Raw genomic sequence first — 19,385 nt, 5'->3', positions numbered from 1 at the left:
GCCTGAGGTGGCTACTCCTACTAGAGTGGACGGGCAATTCTAGGCAGTGGCTCTTCTTTCAGTGAAGGTCCTGGAGTGAAGATGACATGGAGGGCCACAGCAGACTGGGATGGACATGTAGCCTGTCCAATTCTTGATCTTATAAACAACTGAGATTTGGGGGATTTTGTCACTGCAGCATAACGTAATCATTCCTACGTAATATACCCCTCACTCTCACCCCTGTACCTATCATACATATTTCATCTGCTTTCATGTAAGCATCCCATGCACATCCAGGCTTCCAGGCCTTGGCTTATACTGTTTACTCTGCCTGGGATACCCTCAACTGTCCCTTATTTCATTGGCATATGCTGCCTCAGTGTTTAAAGTTCAGCTCAGATGTTACCTTCTCTTGGTGGTTTTCTGATAGCCCTCCATACCATCTCCATGCAATAAGACTCACCTGCAGTTTTCTTAGGACTCTTTGCAAGTATAATGCAAATATAATGTTGTCGTAACTTATCTTGTGTTTTCCACTAGACTGTGAGCTTTTGGAAGAGCCCCCGTCAGATCATTCTTCAACATCGTCACTGTGACCTGCATAAATTTTGTTCAGTTGAATTTAATATACACCAAACCTAGCCCATGGTGACCTTTCAGGTCCTTAGTGACTTTCTCTGGCCCTGGGTTCAGCTCTGGACCATTTCCCCGATCTTCTTCTCATTCTTCTGGCCACAGTGAGACATCTCAGACTCTACAATTCAGCAATGGTGATGGTGGAGGATGAGGAGAAAGGGAGGAAAAGAGACACATATTAGTCTTATTTGGTAGTAGTATAAAAATATCAATTTGATATTTTACAAAACATTGAATCTACAGTAAAGAGCAATTGTGACTACAAACAAAGACATAGCCCTGCTAATGGCTTGCAGGGCTGGTCGTAAGTTCTCAGAGTTGGCGTACCACCAAGCTGGGACATGTCTGGGAGGCTATGTCTTTCAAGGCCTTACTCTTAAAATTTCTTTTCAACAGGTTATCGCTTGTCAAAAATACATTTATTCGTTCAATCATTTTCATTCTATCTGACAAAAGATATCAGTGTTTTGGTTTTCTGTACAAATATGGAAACATCACCATCACTACCCTTTGCATTTATGCATCTCTCTGCTGTTAACAAAGCACTTGCCACCCGTGTCACTGTGAGCCTCCCAGTAGCCTAGGGAAGAAAGCAGGGCAGTATTTACCAACTGCATTTTACTCGTGGAGAAACTATAGCCCAGAGCAGGGAGGTCATTTAACCCCCGTCGCAGCAGCTGGGGCCAAAATGGGAACTTGGACTCCAAGCTCTTAGAGCAGGAGTCTCAGCCCTCAGACACATTCCAGTCTGATGGCCACTATGACCCTGGGCCCCCCCATCAGCACTGCCATTAACCCAGTGCTGGGAGGTTGGGGCAGACCTGTAGGGCCCTTGCCTAATCCTGAAGGCACAGGAATTCCATAGTCTACCCCTCTGGGAGAACTTTAGCCAGACAAATTTAGGTTTTCCTTATTACTTTTTGAAAAACGTGGCTTCATTCATTAGGAGTCTGATAACTAGAAGTAATCAAATTCTTTAAAATGAGTTTGAAAATTTTTGGAGAAATACTGCAAGGGGGGAGTAATAGACCTAAACTTCTTTCAGTACCAGGAAGACATGTTTTAGGAAACTCTGCTTATCCAAGGGGTCATTCTTAGTCTCCATTAAGTTTTATTCCTTAAGTAGTAAAAAAAAAGAAAAAAAAGAAAAGTGTTGCTGCAGAGTCTCTTAGAGGTAAATTATTCTCCTCATGGGGGGCTCACCTGGTGGTGATGGGGAAGATGCCAGGGGCTACCTCTCTTCCCAGCTGGCTGTCTTTCCCATCACTCTTTATCCGCACTGTGTTCCCTACCCTTAGCTCTCCTTCCACTCCCCCACCCTCCACTAAGAGCAAGAAGAAATTGACAAATGCATCATTATACTAGGATGAACTGTGATAACATTTCATTTTGAGGACTGAAGAATCCAAGGTGGTAGACATAGTGAAATGTATACTGAATTTTTTTCAGGGTTAGTGCGCAGATTATGAAATCCCTTTTGCTCACTTATGGGCAGTTGGCCTCCTGAAATGTCCATTGTCTAAATAGTTCTACTAAAAAGGGAAGAAACCCTTACATGAGCAATAAATAAATGAAAATATTCAATATGGGTGGAAAGAGGTAAAACATACACGTGTACATTATAAATTGGCATAGTATTAACTGGAGAATAGTGTGGTTGTAGATACTTCATATGTTACATAACAATATGTGTGTCAAAAGAACTAAAAAATTGTATTCATAAAGATATCGATGAAAGTGTTTCCACAAGAGCAAAAAGCTGGAAATGATTGAAGTGGGTTATAATAGGAGAACTACTTAATAAGTTATAGTATACTGTTACCATTTAAATAATAATTATGAGGATTATTCAGACAATAGCCTTCAGACCAAAAATGTTAATGACAGAGGTATGTGCAAATACTACACTTCAAGTTGGATGATTGAATTTATGAAAAATGTTATCTCCATGTGAATCAGGATCAGAAGAAAAAAAATGTGAGAACGAAAATCGTATGTTAGGAATGGGAGGGTGGGTAAATATATATATATGTATATACACTTCTACTTTTAATACTCTGATTTCCTGAGATTACTTGTCAGTGTACCAAAAACCAAGAAACCACTTGTCTACATTATGATCTTTGAATGAAATCATTTGAACATGAAGTATATTAGATCTGATTCCTTAGGGTTTATGAAATAGTCTTAGCAAAAAAAAAAGAACTAATGAAGATTTTTATATGAAAAGTGCAAAGAATAGTAAATATTTGTCTTCTACCTAACTCTGTCAAATCCAAATATTTCTCTATACTTGTTTCATGTTTAAAAAGAAGTAGAATATTGTGGACATAACTGAAGCCCCCTGGGGACCTGCAAGAGAAGAGTTTTGCTGTTTAATATCTATGTTTTGGGCAGATCTCACCATGGACAGCTCAACCCTGTGCCATGTGGCATCACCTGGGGTGATTCAACTGCACCTGGAGAATTCATCTCAAGAGGGCTCATTCACATGCTGGCCAGCGGGTGCTGACGGTTGCTTCCTGGGCCTCTCCGCGGGGCAGATTGGGCTTCCTCGCATCATGGTGGCTGGGTTTCAAGAACAAGCATCCCCAAAGACTGCGGTTGGAAGCTACCAGTTTCTCTTGGTCAAGCAGTCATAGAGCAACACTCAGGAGCGGGAACACAGGTCCCAAAGTCACATTGTAAGAAGAGCACAGGGGATGGCATCTCTTGTTGTGACCATCTTCAGGAAATACAATCTCCCACAATACTCTTGCTCTTAGAGGTTTGGATTGTTATGTAAAGCCACTGGGGAGCTGTGACTAGATCAATCCCCCATGTAATCATTATGTTCCTGATTCCTGAATGTTTTTGTGCCCCAGAAATGAAGCTGGCTTAACCCCGGATCGATTTCAGAGGATGCATATGGCCACAGAGCCGACTGGCCATAGTTTCAAAAATAACTTCATTTCAGATAGGCTGACCCAGCTTTCTGTCAACTCTGCAAATATTGTACATTATGTTACCTGCAGGCATGTGTACCTATGTGAAGCTGAACCCCTCAGCTGGAACACTCCCTGTCTCCCACGATCCCATTCATTACTTTGTCCTCTTACGTCCCTCTGATACCCAGTTCCCTATCTACCTGCTGGGTGTGTCTCCCCCCAAAACTCCCAGCTTCACTCTTGTTTATTTCCCCTCCGAGAGAGGCAGGTGCAGCTGAGCAGTTAAGACTGCACCCTCTGAGGCTGGACTCCTTGAGGTTAACTCCTGGTTTTACTGCTTATTTACTGCTTAACTGTGCATTGCTTTGGACAAATAACTTCCCTGCACTCAGTTTTCTTATTTATAAAATATATTATTAAACGAGTTTATAATAATAGCACTTTACAGCGTTGTCATGAGGATCAAGTTGATGCACTCAGACCAGTCCCTGGCATTGACTTTTGTTATCATTTCAGCGCATCTTCATAGCCTCTTTTGGATCCTAACCCAGGCTTTCCTTCCATCTATGTTCTCATGTCTCTTCCAGAGAATAGATTCCATGCCATGCGACTTTTTTTCTTATTTAAAATGTGTAGATTTTTAAAAAGTAATAATCTTTCACATTTGTTTCGTATCATTATGTATAAGATAATTTCATAGCCATTATCATGTTTAATCTTGATACCTATCTGTGGTAGGTAGAATTCTAAAGTAGTCTCCCAGAAAAAGAAAAAATAGTCCCCCAAATCCCTGTTCCTGATGTGTATACCCAGCATAATGCCCTCTGATTATGACGGCTTTTGATCCAACGATTAGGTTACATTATGACACATATATGTTATACGGCAGAATTGACTTTAAAAAAGGGAGGTGATCTGTGTGGGACTGACCTAATCATGTGAGTTTTTTACATCTGAGTCTAGAGGTCCCAGAGGGTAAGTCAGAGATTTGAAGTGTGAGAGGGACTAGCCATGAAGAGGGTTCACCGTTGCTGGCTTTGACCATGGAGGGGGCCAGGTGGCAGGGAATACAAGTGGCCTCTGAGGGCTGAGAGTGGTCCCTGGCAGACAGCCAGCCAGGAACGTGGACCTCAGTCCTACAACCACAGGAAGTCGAACTCTGAACTCTGCCAACAACTGGTTCTGAAGAGGACCCCAAGCTCCAGCTGAGAATGCAGCCAGCTCACATCTTGATTTCACCCTTGCAAGAACCTGAGATGAGAACCCAGTCATGCTGTGTCTGGACTCCCGATTGACAAACTGTAGGTAACAAGTAGAAGTTGTCTTAAGCTGCTAGGTTTGTGGTGATTCGTTGCATAGCAGAGATAACTGTATTAGTTTCCGAGGGCTGACATAAAATATCACCACAAATTTGATGACTTTAAGCTGCAGAAATTTACTCTCTCCCAGTTCTACAGGCCAGAAGTCTGAAACCAAGGTATTGACAGGGTCGTGCTCCCCCCGAAAGTTCTGGAGAAGAACCTCCTTTTCCCTTCCAGCCTCTGGTGGCTCTGGGTGTTCCTTGGCTTGTGACTGCATCACTTTAATCTTTGCCTCCTGTTCTCACCGCCTTCTCCTCCTCTTTATCTATGCCTCCTCCTGTTCTGTCTCGTATAAGGACGTTTGTCATTGAATTTAGGGTCCACCCATATCAAGAACCTTAATTTAATTACCTCTGCAACGACCCTTTTCCCAAATTTGTTCACACTCACAGGGTCTGGGTATTAAGATGTTGGGCATATCATTGTGGAGCCACTATTCAATCTGCTGAAATAACTAAGACGGAAGTAGGTCTCCGTATTAACTAAGACAGAAGTAGGTCTCTTTATCACTCTTTTTTCAGAGAGGAAACTGCAGAGGGAATGGGCAAGTGTAGATCTTCCAAGTTCAAGTCCTGTAGATTCGCCACTACACCACAGATGCCTGTTTCTTCAACAGCACAACATTGGACAGACAATAGTGCTGATAAATATTCGTGGATTAATTGAAATTCCAAATTAGTCATGAGTGAAGTTCAGAAAAGGATTATACTGTGTTCAGAAAAGGATTCAATATTGAGAAGGAAATTATGTCTTCTGAAAATCTTTGAATCTGCCTAAAGAGAGTATTTTCATGTGAATATTTTCATTCTTGATTAAAATGATTAAGAGTCCTTATGAAAGGAGAGGCTTGGAAGCTTTCCAAAGAGACACCATCCCATATGGATTAGAGATAAGAGATGGAAGGGAGAACATTCTGCCTAGTGCAGTCTGGAAGCAAACTGACCTGGGATTGAATGCCAGCTCTGTCACTTCTCATCCAAGTGACCCTGGGTACGTCAGGTAATCTTTGAGTCTCTCTTTCTGAACTATGAGTACAACAATATTCCTATCTCACCATGGGTTTTTTAAGACAATCTGAGGTGATGGTAATAAGAACGCTCACTGAGGTGGTAAATACTAGGCGGCTTACACATATTAAGTCGTTTAAACTTCACTATCACCTATGAGGTCAGGACTTATTCCCATTTCACAGATGAAGAAACTGAGGCACACAGTGGTAAGTTCGAGAAGGCACCTTCTTAACATACCACTGTACTAACTGTAACAGTTAGGACTTCCTTTAAAAAGCAGAACCACCGTAAGGAAGATAGAATAAGAACGTCAAAAAAAATTAGTAATTAGACTTTATGTAACTGTGGGAGCCGGTCAAGCAATCTGGGTGCTGCTCTTGACCCCAACAGGGCCAGGAGGGATGGATGTGATGTAGGAGAGAATAAGGCCAAACTGGAACCAGCAAGGAAAGTAGATCCGTGTCTCAGCCTCACTGCTCCATCCTCGGTGACACAGGTGACCTGCAGGGTTAGTTGGTGTCCTTCACCACATGACAGCGCGTGCATCTGACCCGGGATCGCTAGAGGCTGGAGGAGCAGGAGCTGCCGCCGCCCCTGGCCACCAAGATGGACGCGCAGACCAGTGACAAAGCGTGGGAGCAGCAACAGTGTCTGGTCCCACCACCTTCAGAGCCAAACAGAATGGCTGGGGTTTCATCCACCTTCCAGATCTCCTGAAAATGTTTTCTGTAGACAACCCTAAATCTGAAGTGTGTGAAGGGAGGAGAATGCTGGGAAATGCAATCCCAGCTCTGCTAACCTGACACGGGACAAATTCTTTAGCTACTCAAATATGAAAGCACCCAGAAGAGTGCCTGGACCAGTTAGTTCTTTCCTTAGAGCTTGGTAAGTATTAGCTCCTTTCTTTTCTGTCATTCTTGATTGAGGAACAATGGATGAGTCTCTCAATCCAGAAGTGATGTTGCGAATAAGGTTCTAAAGACCAGGGTAGACAGGAGTCAATGAAGGGATGGTGGAGGGGGGGGCGGGGTCCAGCCTCCTCTTAATCTCTCATCTTTCTCCCTAACCCCTCAAATAAACCTGCCATAAATATGTAGGTGACACTTCAAGGTAAGTCTCTCAGTCACCCCCTTCCCCCACAACAAACTGCCACCCCTTACCCCTCCTAGGCAGAAATTCAATAATGCCTCTGTCGAATGGATAGAGAAGATGTGGTATGTATACACAATGGAATACTACTCAGCCATAAAAAAGAATGAAATACTGCCATTTGCAGCAACATGGATGAACCTAGAGATTATCATATTAAGTGAAGTAAGTCAGAAGGAAAAAAGACAAATATCATATGATATCACTTATATGTTGAATCTAAAATATGACACAAATGAACTTATTCACCAAACAGAAACAGACTCCCAGACATAGAGAACAGACTTGTGGTTGCTGGGGGGAGGGCTGGGGGACGGATGGATGGGGAGTTTGGGATTAGCAGATGCAAACTCTTGTTTAGAATGGATAAACAACAAGGTCCTACTGTAGAGCACAGGGAACTATATTCAATATCCTGTGACAACCGTAATGGAAAAGAATATTAAAAAGAATGTATATATGTGTATAACTGAGTCACTTTGCTGTAGAGCAGAAATTAACACAGCATTGTAAATCAACTAGACTTCAATGGACTACTACTCAGCCATAAAAAAGAATGAAATACTGCCATTTGCAGCAACATGGATGAACCTAGAGATTATCATATTAAGTGAAGTAAGTCAGAAGGAAAAAAGACAAATATCATATGATATCACTTATATGTTGAATCTAAAATATGACACAAATGAACTTATTCACCAAACAGAAACAGACTCCCAGACATAGAGAACAGACTTGTGGTTGCTGGGGGGAGGGCTGGGGGACGGATGGATGGGGAGTTTGGGATTAGCAGATGCAAACTCTTGTTTAGAATGGATAAACAACAAGGTCCTACTGTAGAGCACAGGGAACTATATTCAATATCCTGTGACAACCGTAATGGAAAAGAATATTAAAAAGAATGTATATATGTGTATAACTGAGTCACTTTGCTGTAGAGCAGAAATTAACACAGCATTGTAAATCAACTAGACTTCAGTAAAAAAAAAAAAAGAGAAAACACTAAAACTGGACACAAAAATAATGCCTCTGTTGGGTGAGAGCAAGGCTGAGAACTGGACTCCAAGGGGCTGGGTTAGGACAGGGCATGCTCCCTGAAGCAACAGGGGAAACTGGCAGAAGAAGGGTGACCCAGGCTGAGCTCCCTAGAGGACAGCCCAGGTCCTTCATACGGGTAATGGGCAGGGTCGGGGAGAGCAGAGGAAGGGGGGCTGATGGTGGGCTTCAGGTCGGGAGCTCAACTAGGTGGTAGCGAGGGCGGGAACAAGCAGTGGATTGGGGTGGGCAGTGAGGGTCCCGTGTGACCAACGTGGGACCTGGGCTACCCTTTAGGAGAGGCAGGTGTGGGGCATGGGCTGCACAGGAGCGGTCAGGCTGGCCTCAGACCCAGGGCTGTGCCCGGACACCCATACTCCTGGCGGATTGGAGAGAGGACCAAGCCTAGCTTAGTTGAGTACCATTTCTTGTTTATTTCTCCAGATCCAGTTCCCATGCATATTGGGAACTTCCGTGACTCCTGTCGCCGATGATTTTCCCCATGACCCTTCCCCAGAAAGCACCCAGGCACTATTCTACAGGTTTGCATATATTGTGTCCGCTGATCCTTTTCATAACTCAGCAGGGTAGGAATTATCATCGGCATTTTGCAGAGGAGTTTGTTCTTAGAGTTTTGGAGCAGTTGTGTGTCTTGCCTGAAGCCGCCCCCCTAGCAAGTGGTAAAGCTGGGATTTGAACCCAGGCCTGGCTGAATTCAAAGCCCCTGTTCTCATCGCTTCAAGGAGGACTAAAGAATTGGCTGAAGTTTTGGACTTTGAGGTCTCTGAGGCTTTTCCAGCTTTGAAAATCTGAGATTCTCAGGAGTATGAGGCTGGGTCTTTAAAAAAATTTTTTTTTTTCCCAATAGTCAACTGGGTTTTTTAGGATTTGAGATAGGAGGCAGAGTTGTTTCTTTAAAACTGAAGAAACCCTTTAAAGCCTGTATTCATTATGGTTTTTCCTCTTCAAGCTTTTCAATCTCAAATTCAAAGCAAAATTTTAACAATAAACTCTTCCAGAAATAGGTTGCAATCGCCTTTTTGTTATTTTAATTGAGCCACTTTGCAATTATTGGAGTTTTATTTTTTTTTTTTTAACGAGCATGCTTTACTTCTCTTGGATGACAATTTTGATTTTTCTTTTGAGAAGGAAAAACGGACCTCAACAGGTGCTTTTGGCCGAAATCACAATGACCCAGGAAGGGGGCGGGTGTGATTAATGGAGCTCCCCGCTACACATGTGGGGTCATCTGTCCTCATGCTGGAACGCATCCTCGGGGTGCCGGCAGGGAGCGTCACAAACTGATACCTAGGGGGCCTGATATCTGGCCTTTTCTCTCTTTTTTTTTTTTTTTTTTTTAAGCGGGCCTCCCTCTGCTGTGGCCTCTCCCTCCGGTTGCGGAGCACAGGCTCCGGACGCGCAGGCTCAGCGGCCATGGCTCCCGGGCCCAGCCGCTCCGCGGCATGTGGGATCCTCCCAGACCGGATGGTGGAGGGGGGGGCGGGGTCCAGCCTCCTCTTAATCTCTCATCTTTCTCCCTAACCCCTCAAATAAACCTGCCATAAATATGTAGGTGACACTTCAAGGTAAGTCTCTCAGTCACCCCCTTCCCCCACAACAAACTGCCACCCCTTACCCCTCCTAGGCAGAAATTCAATAATGCCTCTGTCGAATGGATAGAGAAGATGTGGTATGTATACACAATGGAATACTACTCAGCCATAAAAAAGAATGAAATACTGCCATTTGCAGCAACATGGATGAACCTAGAGATTATCATATTAAGTGAAGTAAGTCAGAAGGAAAAAAGACAAATATCATATGATATCACTTATATGTTGAATCTAAAATATGACACAAATGAACTTATTCACCAAACAGAAACAGACTCCCAGACATAGAGAACAGACTTGTGGTTGCTGGGGGGAGGGCTGGGGGACGGATGGATGGGGAGTTTGGGATTAGCAGATGCAAACTCTTGTTTAGAATGGATAAACAACAAGGTCCTACTGTAGAGCACAGGGAACTATATTCAATATCCTGTGACAACCGTAATGGAAAAGAATATTAAAAAGAATGTATATATGTGTATAACTGAGTCACTTTGCTGTAGAGCAGAAATTAACACAGCATTGTAAATCAACTAGACTTCAGTAAAAAAAAAAAAAGAGAAAACACTAAAACTGGACACAAAAATAATGCCTCTGTTGGGTGAGAGCAAGGCTGAGAACTGGACTCCAAGGGGCTGGGTTAGGACAGGGCATGCTCCCTGAAGCAACAGGGGAAACTGGCAGAAGAAGGGTGACCCAGGCTGAGCTCCCTAGAGGACAGCCCAGGTCCTTCATACGGGTAATGGGCAGGGTCGGGGAGAGCAGAGGAAGGGGGGCTGATGGTGGGCTTCAGGTCGGGAGCTCAACTAGGTGGTAGCGAGGGCGGGAACAAGCAGTGGATTGGGGTGGGCAGTGAGGGTCCCGTGTGACCAACGTGGGACCTGGGCTACCCTTTAGGAGAGGCAGGTGTGGGGCATGGGCTGCACAGGAGCGGTCAGGCTGGCCTCAGACCCAGGGCTGTGCCCGGACACCCATACTCCTGGCGGATTGGAGAGAGGACCAAGCCTAGCTTAGTTGAGTACCATTTCTTGTTTATTTCTCCAGATCCAGTTCCCATGCATATTGGGAACTTCCGTGACTCCTGTCGCCGATGATTTTCCCCATGACCCTTCCCCAGAAAGCACCCAGGCACTATTCTACAGGCTTGCATATATTGTGTCCGCTGATCCTTTTCATAACTCAGCAGGGTAGGAATTATCATCGGCATTTTGCAGAGGAGTTTGTTCTTAGAGTTTTGGAGCAGTTGTGTGTCTTGCCTGAAGCCGCCCCCCTAGCAAGTGGTAAAGCTGGGATTTGAACCCAGGCCTGGCTGAATTCAAAGCCCCTGTTCTCATCGCTTCAAGGAGGACTAAAGAATTGGCTGAAGTTTTGGACTTTGAGGTCTCTGAGGCTTTTCCAGCTTTGAAAATCTGAGATTCTCAGGAGTATGAGGCTGGGTCTTTAAAAAAATTTTTTTTTTTCCCAATAGTCAACTGGGTTTTTTAGGATTTGAGATAGGAGGCAGAGTTGTTTCTTTAAAACTGAAGAAACCCTTTAAAGCCTGTATTCATTATGGTTTTTCCTCTTCAAGCTTTTCAATCTCAAATTCAAAGCAAAATTTTAACAATAAACTCTTCCAGAAATAGGTTGCAATCGCCTTTTTGTTATTTTAATTGAGCCACTTTGCAATTATTGGAGTTTTATTTTTTTTTTTTTAACGAGCATGCTTTACTTCTCTTGGATGACAATTTTGATTTTTCTTTTGAGAAGGAAAAACGGACCTCAACAGGTGCTTTTGGCCGAAATCACAATGACCCAGGAAGGGGGCGGGTGTGATTAATGGAGCTCCCCGCTACACATGTGGGGTCATCTGTCCTCATGCTGGAACGCATCCTCGGGGTGCCGGCAGGGAGCGTCACAAACTGATACCTAGGGGGCCTGATATCTGGCCTTTTCTCTCTTTTTTTTTTTTTTTTTTTTAAGCGGGCCTCCCTCTGCTGTGGCCTCTCCCTCCGGTTGCGGAGCACAGGCTCCGGACGCGCAGGCTCAGCGGCCATGGCTCACGGGCCCAGCCGCTCCGCGGCACGTGGGATCCTCCCAGACCGGGGCACGAACCTGCCTCCCCTGCATCGGCAGGCGGACTTTCAACCACTGCGCCACCAGGGAAGCCCCACTTTCTTCTTGAGGAAAGAGGATGCTGTTTTCCATAACACCTGATGAAACGGGTCTGCTGAAGCCCTGCGGTGGGATGGACACTCTCCCACGGGCTCCTCCCCATCCTGGGGCCTTGGCACTTGCGCAGCTCAGCTGACAGAAAGGGATCATCAACAACACGAGAGACGAGACGGAGGCAGCCTTAGCGCAGTGATGTGCTGGGAGGTTGCCCATCTTAGCAGGACAGAACTGAACGCTTGTAGGGATTTCATCCTGAGGCCTGACAGAGGACAGGCTTTTCTCATCCCCGACCCCTTCCAGGCAGAGGATCTGATACCCTCGAGCTGAAGCCATGGAGTCCAGGGACAGACGGCCTGGCTAGAAACCAGAGGGCAAAGAGGACGGGGTAGGAGACAGGATCCCTTTGGGGAAGGACAGATGGGTCAGGTAGAGACTGGGGACAGGTCCGGGGCTGGGGGGGACTGACAGCTGCAGGGTGGTGGATGAGGAGCCTGTGCTTCTGCAGCCTGTGCCCCTCCCCCCAAAGGCAAGGCGCTCCCAACCAGGCTCTGATGAAAAAGCCCTGATTGTTGGCAGGGAAGGTTTTCTAAAACAGCTTCCACAGCAACCGGAGGGAACTGAGAGAAACAGCCCAACGGCTCCTGGTTGCTTAGCAAGGGCTGGCTGCCTGGCAAGTGGCAGCCAGCAGGGAGGGGAGGAAGTGGGGGGAGAGGAGGGCTGTGCAGATAGTCTCTCCTCTGGTTCAAGGGGCTTGCGGTCAGAGTAGAAGGAAGGCTCCAGGCCTGCAGCCTGCTTCCCTTCTCTTCCCACAGCACTGACTGTCTCTCCATGGGAGAGCATCTCATCGAACATTCCGGATATCAAGTCCAAGCTCCGTCTACCGCAACCCCCCAAACACCCTAGGTCCTGGAGTGAGTCTCCAGTGGTCCAGTCGGCCCTGGGAAGAATGGATCTGTGAACAGGCTCAGAGCTAGGTGGCTGGTGGGGCAGCCCAGAGCCTCGGGTACTTGGACGGGTCTAGGGCGCGAGGGAGGGCCGAGACTCAGGGTGAGCGAGTTGCCTTGGCCCAGAGGATGCCACTCGCAATGGGGAGGGACCCCCTACAGCCTGGTTCTGTGGGTGGGGCTCTTTGCGATCTGGCTCCCGTATCCTCCTTGAGCTGTAGCTTCTGGCTAGGTTTGTAATCCGGGAGCCTGACTTCTTAAAGATTCCTTTTGGAAAATAAATAATTAAAATTTCAATGGAAGTATAGTTGATTTACAATGTTGTGTTAGTTTCTGGTGTACAGCAAAGTGATTCAGTTATACGTATATAAATATGTATTCTTTTTCATTATAGGTTATTACAAGATATTGAAAGTAGCTCCCCGTGCTATACAGTAGGTCCCTATTGTTTATCTGTTTTCCATGCAGTAGTTTGATCTGCTAATCCTGAACTCCTAATTTATCCCTTTCCCTCTTTTTCCTTTGGTAACCATAAGTTTGTTTTCTATGTCTGTGAATCTGTTTCTGTTTTGTAAATAAGTTCATTTGGGTCATATTTTAGATTCCACATATAAGTGATATCATATGGTGTTTGTCTTTCTCCTTCTGACTTACTTCACTTAGTACAGTCGTCTCTAGTTGTATCCGTGCTGCTGCAAATGGCATTATTTCGTTCTGTTTGATGGCTGAGTAATAGTCCATTGTATATAAGTACCACATCTTCTTTATCCATTCCTCTGTTGATGGACACTTAGGTTGCATCCTTGTCTTGGCTATTGTAAATAGTGCTGCAATGAACATAGGGGTGCATGTATCTTTTCGAATTAGAGTTTTCTCAGGGTATATGCCCGGGAGTCGGATTGCTGGATCATATGGTAGTTCTATTTTTAGGTGTTTTTTTTTTTTTTTTTTTTTGCGTTATGCGGGCCTCTCACCGTTGTGGCCTCTCCCGCTGCGGAGCACAGGCTCCGGACGCGCAGGCTCAGCGGCCGTGGCTCACGGGCCCAGCCGCTCCGCGGCATGCGGGATCTTCCCGGACCGGGGCACGAACCCGCGTCCCCTGCATCGGCGAGCGGACTCTCAACTGCTGCGCCACCAGGGAAGCCCTATTTTTAGTTTTTTAAGGAACCTCCATAGTGTCCTCCAGAGCGGCTATACCAGCTTACATTCCCACCAAGAGTGTAGGAGGGTTCCCTTTTCTTGAAGCCTCACTTTTATGACACTGTGGCCCAGCGTGCTTTCTAGAGGCGGACAGCTCCAGGGTGGTGGCCTTCAAGGGGCCCAGCTGATGGCCCCCCCAAGCTCTCATGGAGCCTGCAGCTCCTCCAGGCGGTCCCCCCACTCCTCGTTCTCTGGAGAGCGGTCCTGGTGCTAGATGTGCCATTTACTCATGACGCCCCCTCCCCCCTCGGCTTCCCAAATTGCCAAAGTCGGCCCCAAGCCGGGTTTCCCTCTGCCTTCATTCCTCATTCACATCCGGCACAGTCTCTCTGAACTTCATGCTGGGAAGGCAGCAGGGTCGGGAGAGAAGAAGGCAGGCAGTTGGTTTCATCATTAGATTGCATTGTAGCCCAGTGCCCTGTGCCTGAGAAGCCCTTAACATTGACCTCCTTTGAGGTTGGAACCATGTCTGACTTACCTGGGTATCCTTAGTCCCTTGAGCAGGGAAAGCTCAGAGGAGTTTTGTTCAGTGAGAGGACGAGGGACGAGAGTCCCAGGAGGCATGGAGGCCAGCGTGAGCCTCGTCTGCGGGCTGGAGATGCGGTTGCCGGAGGCAGCGATGGGAGCAAAAGTTGGAAAGCTGAGCACTTAGCAGAGCTGATCCTTTGATGCTAAGCCAGGGGGTGTAAATACCTGCAAAACCCCTTTCCTTCTTTACTCTGTTTAAAACCAAAGGAAGTTCACGGCTTGTAGAACTGCCAGCCCAGGGGTCAGGCCCAGGAAACAACGCTACAAGCTGACATTCTTGTTTGGGTCACTCTAGGGCTGGACCAGCCTCTGACCCTCTGACCCACGGCACCCAGGCCCTGCTGGTGACGCCGGGGCTCCCTCCCCTGGGCCATCTTGCAGAGCTGGGAGCCGGGCAAGCTGGACAGATGGCAGTTCATCAGTCACTCATGTAAACCACTGCGAGGGCCCTGGGCAGATGGTTTCCAGGACATTTAGTTCCCAGAAAGGTAGGTTTCCATGTGGGATGGAAATTCAGAAAAGCCCACAAATGACCTGGTAAGACCAAGAGCCTGGGGTTGGCCAGGAGGACAGGGTTCAAAAGCTGGCTCTGCCCGCCGGCTACCTGGGCTGCCTTGCTGGGAGCCTGGCCTCTGGAGGGTCAGTTTCCTTACATGTAAAACAGGGATCGTGGTCCCCTCTCTAGAGGTTGCTGGGAAGGTTAGACAATGTAATCCGTGTCCAGCCTTTGGCAAAGGGCCAGGTAGGGATCACATTGAGCTTCGTGAAGTCACCGGGTCATATAAAGGTGGAGCGTGGGGGCCACACCCCTGGACCTCTGATCTGCACTTTGCATGGGGGATGGTGGCCCAGGCTGGTGTTGCGCATGGCAGAAGGCAGGGACAGCCAAGTGGCCTGATTTTAGGCCCTAAAAGAGTCTCCAAAGACTGTCTCCTTGAGCCCAGAGTTCACCTCCTCCCGCCAGGACCCTTCTCCTCCACCGTCTCGTTTCATCTTCCCACCCCGTGCGTAACGCATGGCCCAGAGGCTTTCACTACATGTTAACTATGGGCTGGGCACTGTGCCTGGTCCTGAGGGAAATAAGACAAAATAGAAGAAAAAGCCCTCCAAGAACTCACAGAGGAGAAGCCAGCATGCAGTACCAGGGCCTGGGGGCTGGGGGCAGTGGTGGGTAAGTCACTGGTCCCTGCTTGCAAGTGGCAAAGTTAGAATTTAAGCCCACATTGATGTGGTCTCTAGTACAGTGCTCTTAGGTATGTCACCTATTAAAGGACTCGGGCTTTAATTACGGAAGGAATCTTTTTCTAAGCCCAGCTTGGCTGTTGCTGCGGATGGGACGAGGTCTCCTTGGAGAGGCAGCTTTGGGTGGCCCGGGGTCCCCCAGTTGTCTTCTGCTGGTCACAGCGCGGCTCTATGGAACCGTCTCTGTGACAGGGCCCCCATACTACTTTCATTCGCTATAAAAAAAAAAAAAATGCTGGGAGTGGATTTAGTGGTTGTGAAATTTAAAAAGGCAAGTGCAGAGCCGGGAGGCATTTCCTTAAGCACGAAGTAATGAAGTGACCCGCCTGCCCGCCCAGCACGCCTCACATGGTTAGAATTAGCGGCAGCTGCAAAGCCATTCCACGGCCCCGCCGGGGCCCTCCCCGGTGGAGAAGAGTCCCCTCTCCTCTCCCTTTTTTTTTTTTTTTTTAAGACTTCATTTTTTAGAGGAGTTTTAGATTCACAGCAAAATTGAGAGGTAGGTACAGAGGTTTCCCATATACCCCCTGCCTCTACACATCCACAGCTTCCCCCATTATCAGCATCGCTCGCACGAGGGGCACATTTGTTACAATTAATTGTGACAAACCTACACTGACACATTATAATCACCCGAAAAGTCCATGGTTTACATCAGGGTTTGACATTCTGTGGGTTTGGACAAATGTATAATGACATGTCTCCATCGTTAGTTACAGCATCAGACAGGGCAGTTTCACTGCCCTAAAAGTCCTCTGTGCTCTACCTCTTCATACCTCTCTCCCCCTGGCAACCACGGATCTTTTCATTGGCTCCACAGTTCTGCCTTTTCCACAGTGTCATATAGTTGGAATCACACTGTGTGCAGCCTTTACAGATTGGCTTCTTTCGCTGAGTAATATGCATTTAAGTTTCTTCTGTGTCTTTTCTTGGTTTAATAGCTAATTTCTGTTTAGTGGTGAATAATATTCCATTGTCTGGATGTACCATAGTTTATCTATCTGGTCACCTACTGAAGGACATCTTGGTTGCTTCCAAGTTTGGGCAATTATGAAGAAAGCTGCTTAGAACATCCATGAGCAGATTTTCGTGTGGACATAAGTTTTCATCTCCTTTGGGTGCATACCAAGGAGCACAACTGCTGGATCATATGGTAAGAGTATGGTTAACTTTGTGAGAACTGCCAAACTGTCTTCTGACGTTTGCACAGTGGCTGCGCCATTCTGCATCCCCACCAGCCATGAACGAGACTTCCCGCTGCTCCGCATCCTCGCCAGCATTTGGTGTTGTCAGTGTCCGGATTTTGGCCACGCTAACAGGTGTTCCCAACCCTCTTCAGAGGCAGGGGGAATCCTTTCATGCAGGGAGCACTTAGAGGACTTAATAGCACAAAGTATCATCTCTTATTGAAATCAATTACCCCTCCACTCACTCTTTCAGTAATTCATTCGGAGTTTCATGTATTAACCAGTCAATATATTTACTCTTCATTCATGTCTCTCACATTTACCCAGCATAGGGAAAGGACACGTCCATGAATAAAACACTCCCGTTTGGAGGAGCTCACACACTTGTGTGGTGACAGACACATAAGTAAAAAATGGCAGTTCAGCAAAATAGTTGCCATTATGTAAAGATGCACAAAATGCCCAGCAGACGTCCTAGCAGAAGGGAAGATCATGGTAGGCTTCAAGGAGGAAGTGTCCTTGAAGAATGGGTAGGCACAGATGCAGGGCTCGTCATGGGAGGAACACATAGCTCAGTGTGGTTGAGATTTAGGAGGAAAGGCAAAGGGATAAGTGGGAGGCCCTTGACCCTGGGGAAAGCTGGATTAAAAGTTTTTATAAGTGTAAGTATCCAATTACAGACATCTCTGAATGTTTAGGAGTTTGGATCTTGCCTTGCAGGAAACAGGCGCCATTGGCAAGTTTTCACTTTCCAGGCCAGCGATGAGCACTTGTGCTGGCCATTTAGAGGTGTTTCAGCTCCCCTTGTCAGCGGCCCCTTGCATGAGAGACTCTCTCGGGGTCTCGCAAGACTGTGGACTTTGAGGATTCTTCGCCAAGGCCGGCACCTTCTTGAGGCTGACAGCTCCCAGTTGACTGGAGCGTTGCTCTTCCCGGATCCTCGCCTGAATTCTCCGGTGCCTTTGGATTGCACTCCTGAGCAGCTCCATACCTTGAGGACGCCATCTGGGAACTGGCTCCAGGGCTCAGGGGCCCTTCCCCAGCGGGACATTTGCCAGAAACATCTGCTCAGGCCAGAGATCAAGACCTCTTGTTGCCACTTGTTGCCTCTTCTCTCTCTTGCTGCTCTTTAAGACAACGCTTGTTGCTGTTTCTCAAGGAAGACACTATGACCCGTAGTGCTTTGGAAACCTTTTGGCAGGCCTGAGCCATTAGGGCTGGACCCAGGTGCCCCCAGGTCCCAGGAGGCCCTGACTTGCCAGTCACAGGTGATGACAGCGCTGGGCGAGGTCTTCCAACCTCTGGGCCTGTGGGAACCTGTATGTTTATGTACGCCTGCGTGTGCCTGTGTGTACGTACATGTGCACACCTGTAGCATTCCTGAGCCTTGGTTATTACTGAGAGGGGCCCATATTTGGCCTTTTCCTTTATCACCATGTATTTCTGGGACCCTCCTCAAATTAGGGTCAATCAAGTTCAAGGCCTGAGGTGGGTGCAGGAAGAATCTATTCTTTCCTTCATTGGACAGCCCTCAGAGCCGGAGTGGCTTTGGCCATTAGCCACTATAGGTACAGTGCCTAGGGTCTATTGGCTTTTTAAGAGCCTATGGAAATGTTTGAGGCCTGAAAAATTTATTTGCTCCCAAAAGGTAAAGAAAACAGCCAAACTGAATTCAACAGGTATTTAATCGGAAGTCTATAAAACAAATAGCTGCAATTCAGTTCTTTTAGAATTATATATTTTGGCAAGCCTGATTGCTAGATATTAAATGTCTGTGTCCTTCTAAAATTCATATGTTGAAATCCTACCCCACCCCGCAAGGTGACGGTATTAAGAGGTGGGGTCTTTGGGAGGTAATGAGGTCATGGGGGTGGAGCCCTCATAAATGGGATTAGTGGCCTTATAAAAGAGACCCCAGAGAGCTCCCTCGCCCCTTCCACCTTTTGAGGAAACAAGAAGTTGGCCATGGAAACAAATTTCTTCTGTTTACAAGCCACCCAGTCTATGGTATTTTGTTATAGCAGCATAAATGGACTAAAACACTGATGATTTCTAGATGTTTTCTTATTTTCAATCATGTCAAACAGTTTCTTTCAAAAGAGGACAGGGTTTCTAATAGTCAAAGTGGCCAGGCCTATGAAATGCTTAAAATAATCGTCCAGAGTGAAGGATGGGAGAAACAGGGCCAGCTCTGGGCAGGACACAAGCACTGCCCTGCTGGCTTCTCCTTGACTGCTTAGAATGTAGGTAGGTTTCACACTGCTTCTACTTTCATCACTGTGATTGCTATTAGCACTGTTGTACAGATGTTAGCATATTGGCAAATATGTCACCACCCCTGCTGCTGTCACCATCACACCACTGTACCGCCACCACTGCTACCACTGTCACCACCGTGGTTGCACCCCCATCTTAGCTAC

The sequence above is a fragment of the Physeter macrocephalus genome, chromosome 12 (assembly GCF_002837175.3).
Source record: "Physeter macrocephalus isolate SW-GA chromosome 12, ASM283717v5, whole genome shotgun sequence".
In the NCBI taxonomy this organism is placed as follows: Eukaryota; Metazoa; Chordata; class Mammalia; order Artiodactyla; family Physeteridae; genus Physeter; species Physeter macrocephalus.
This window is presented reverse-complemented; position numbering follows the sequence as displayed.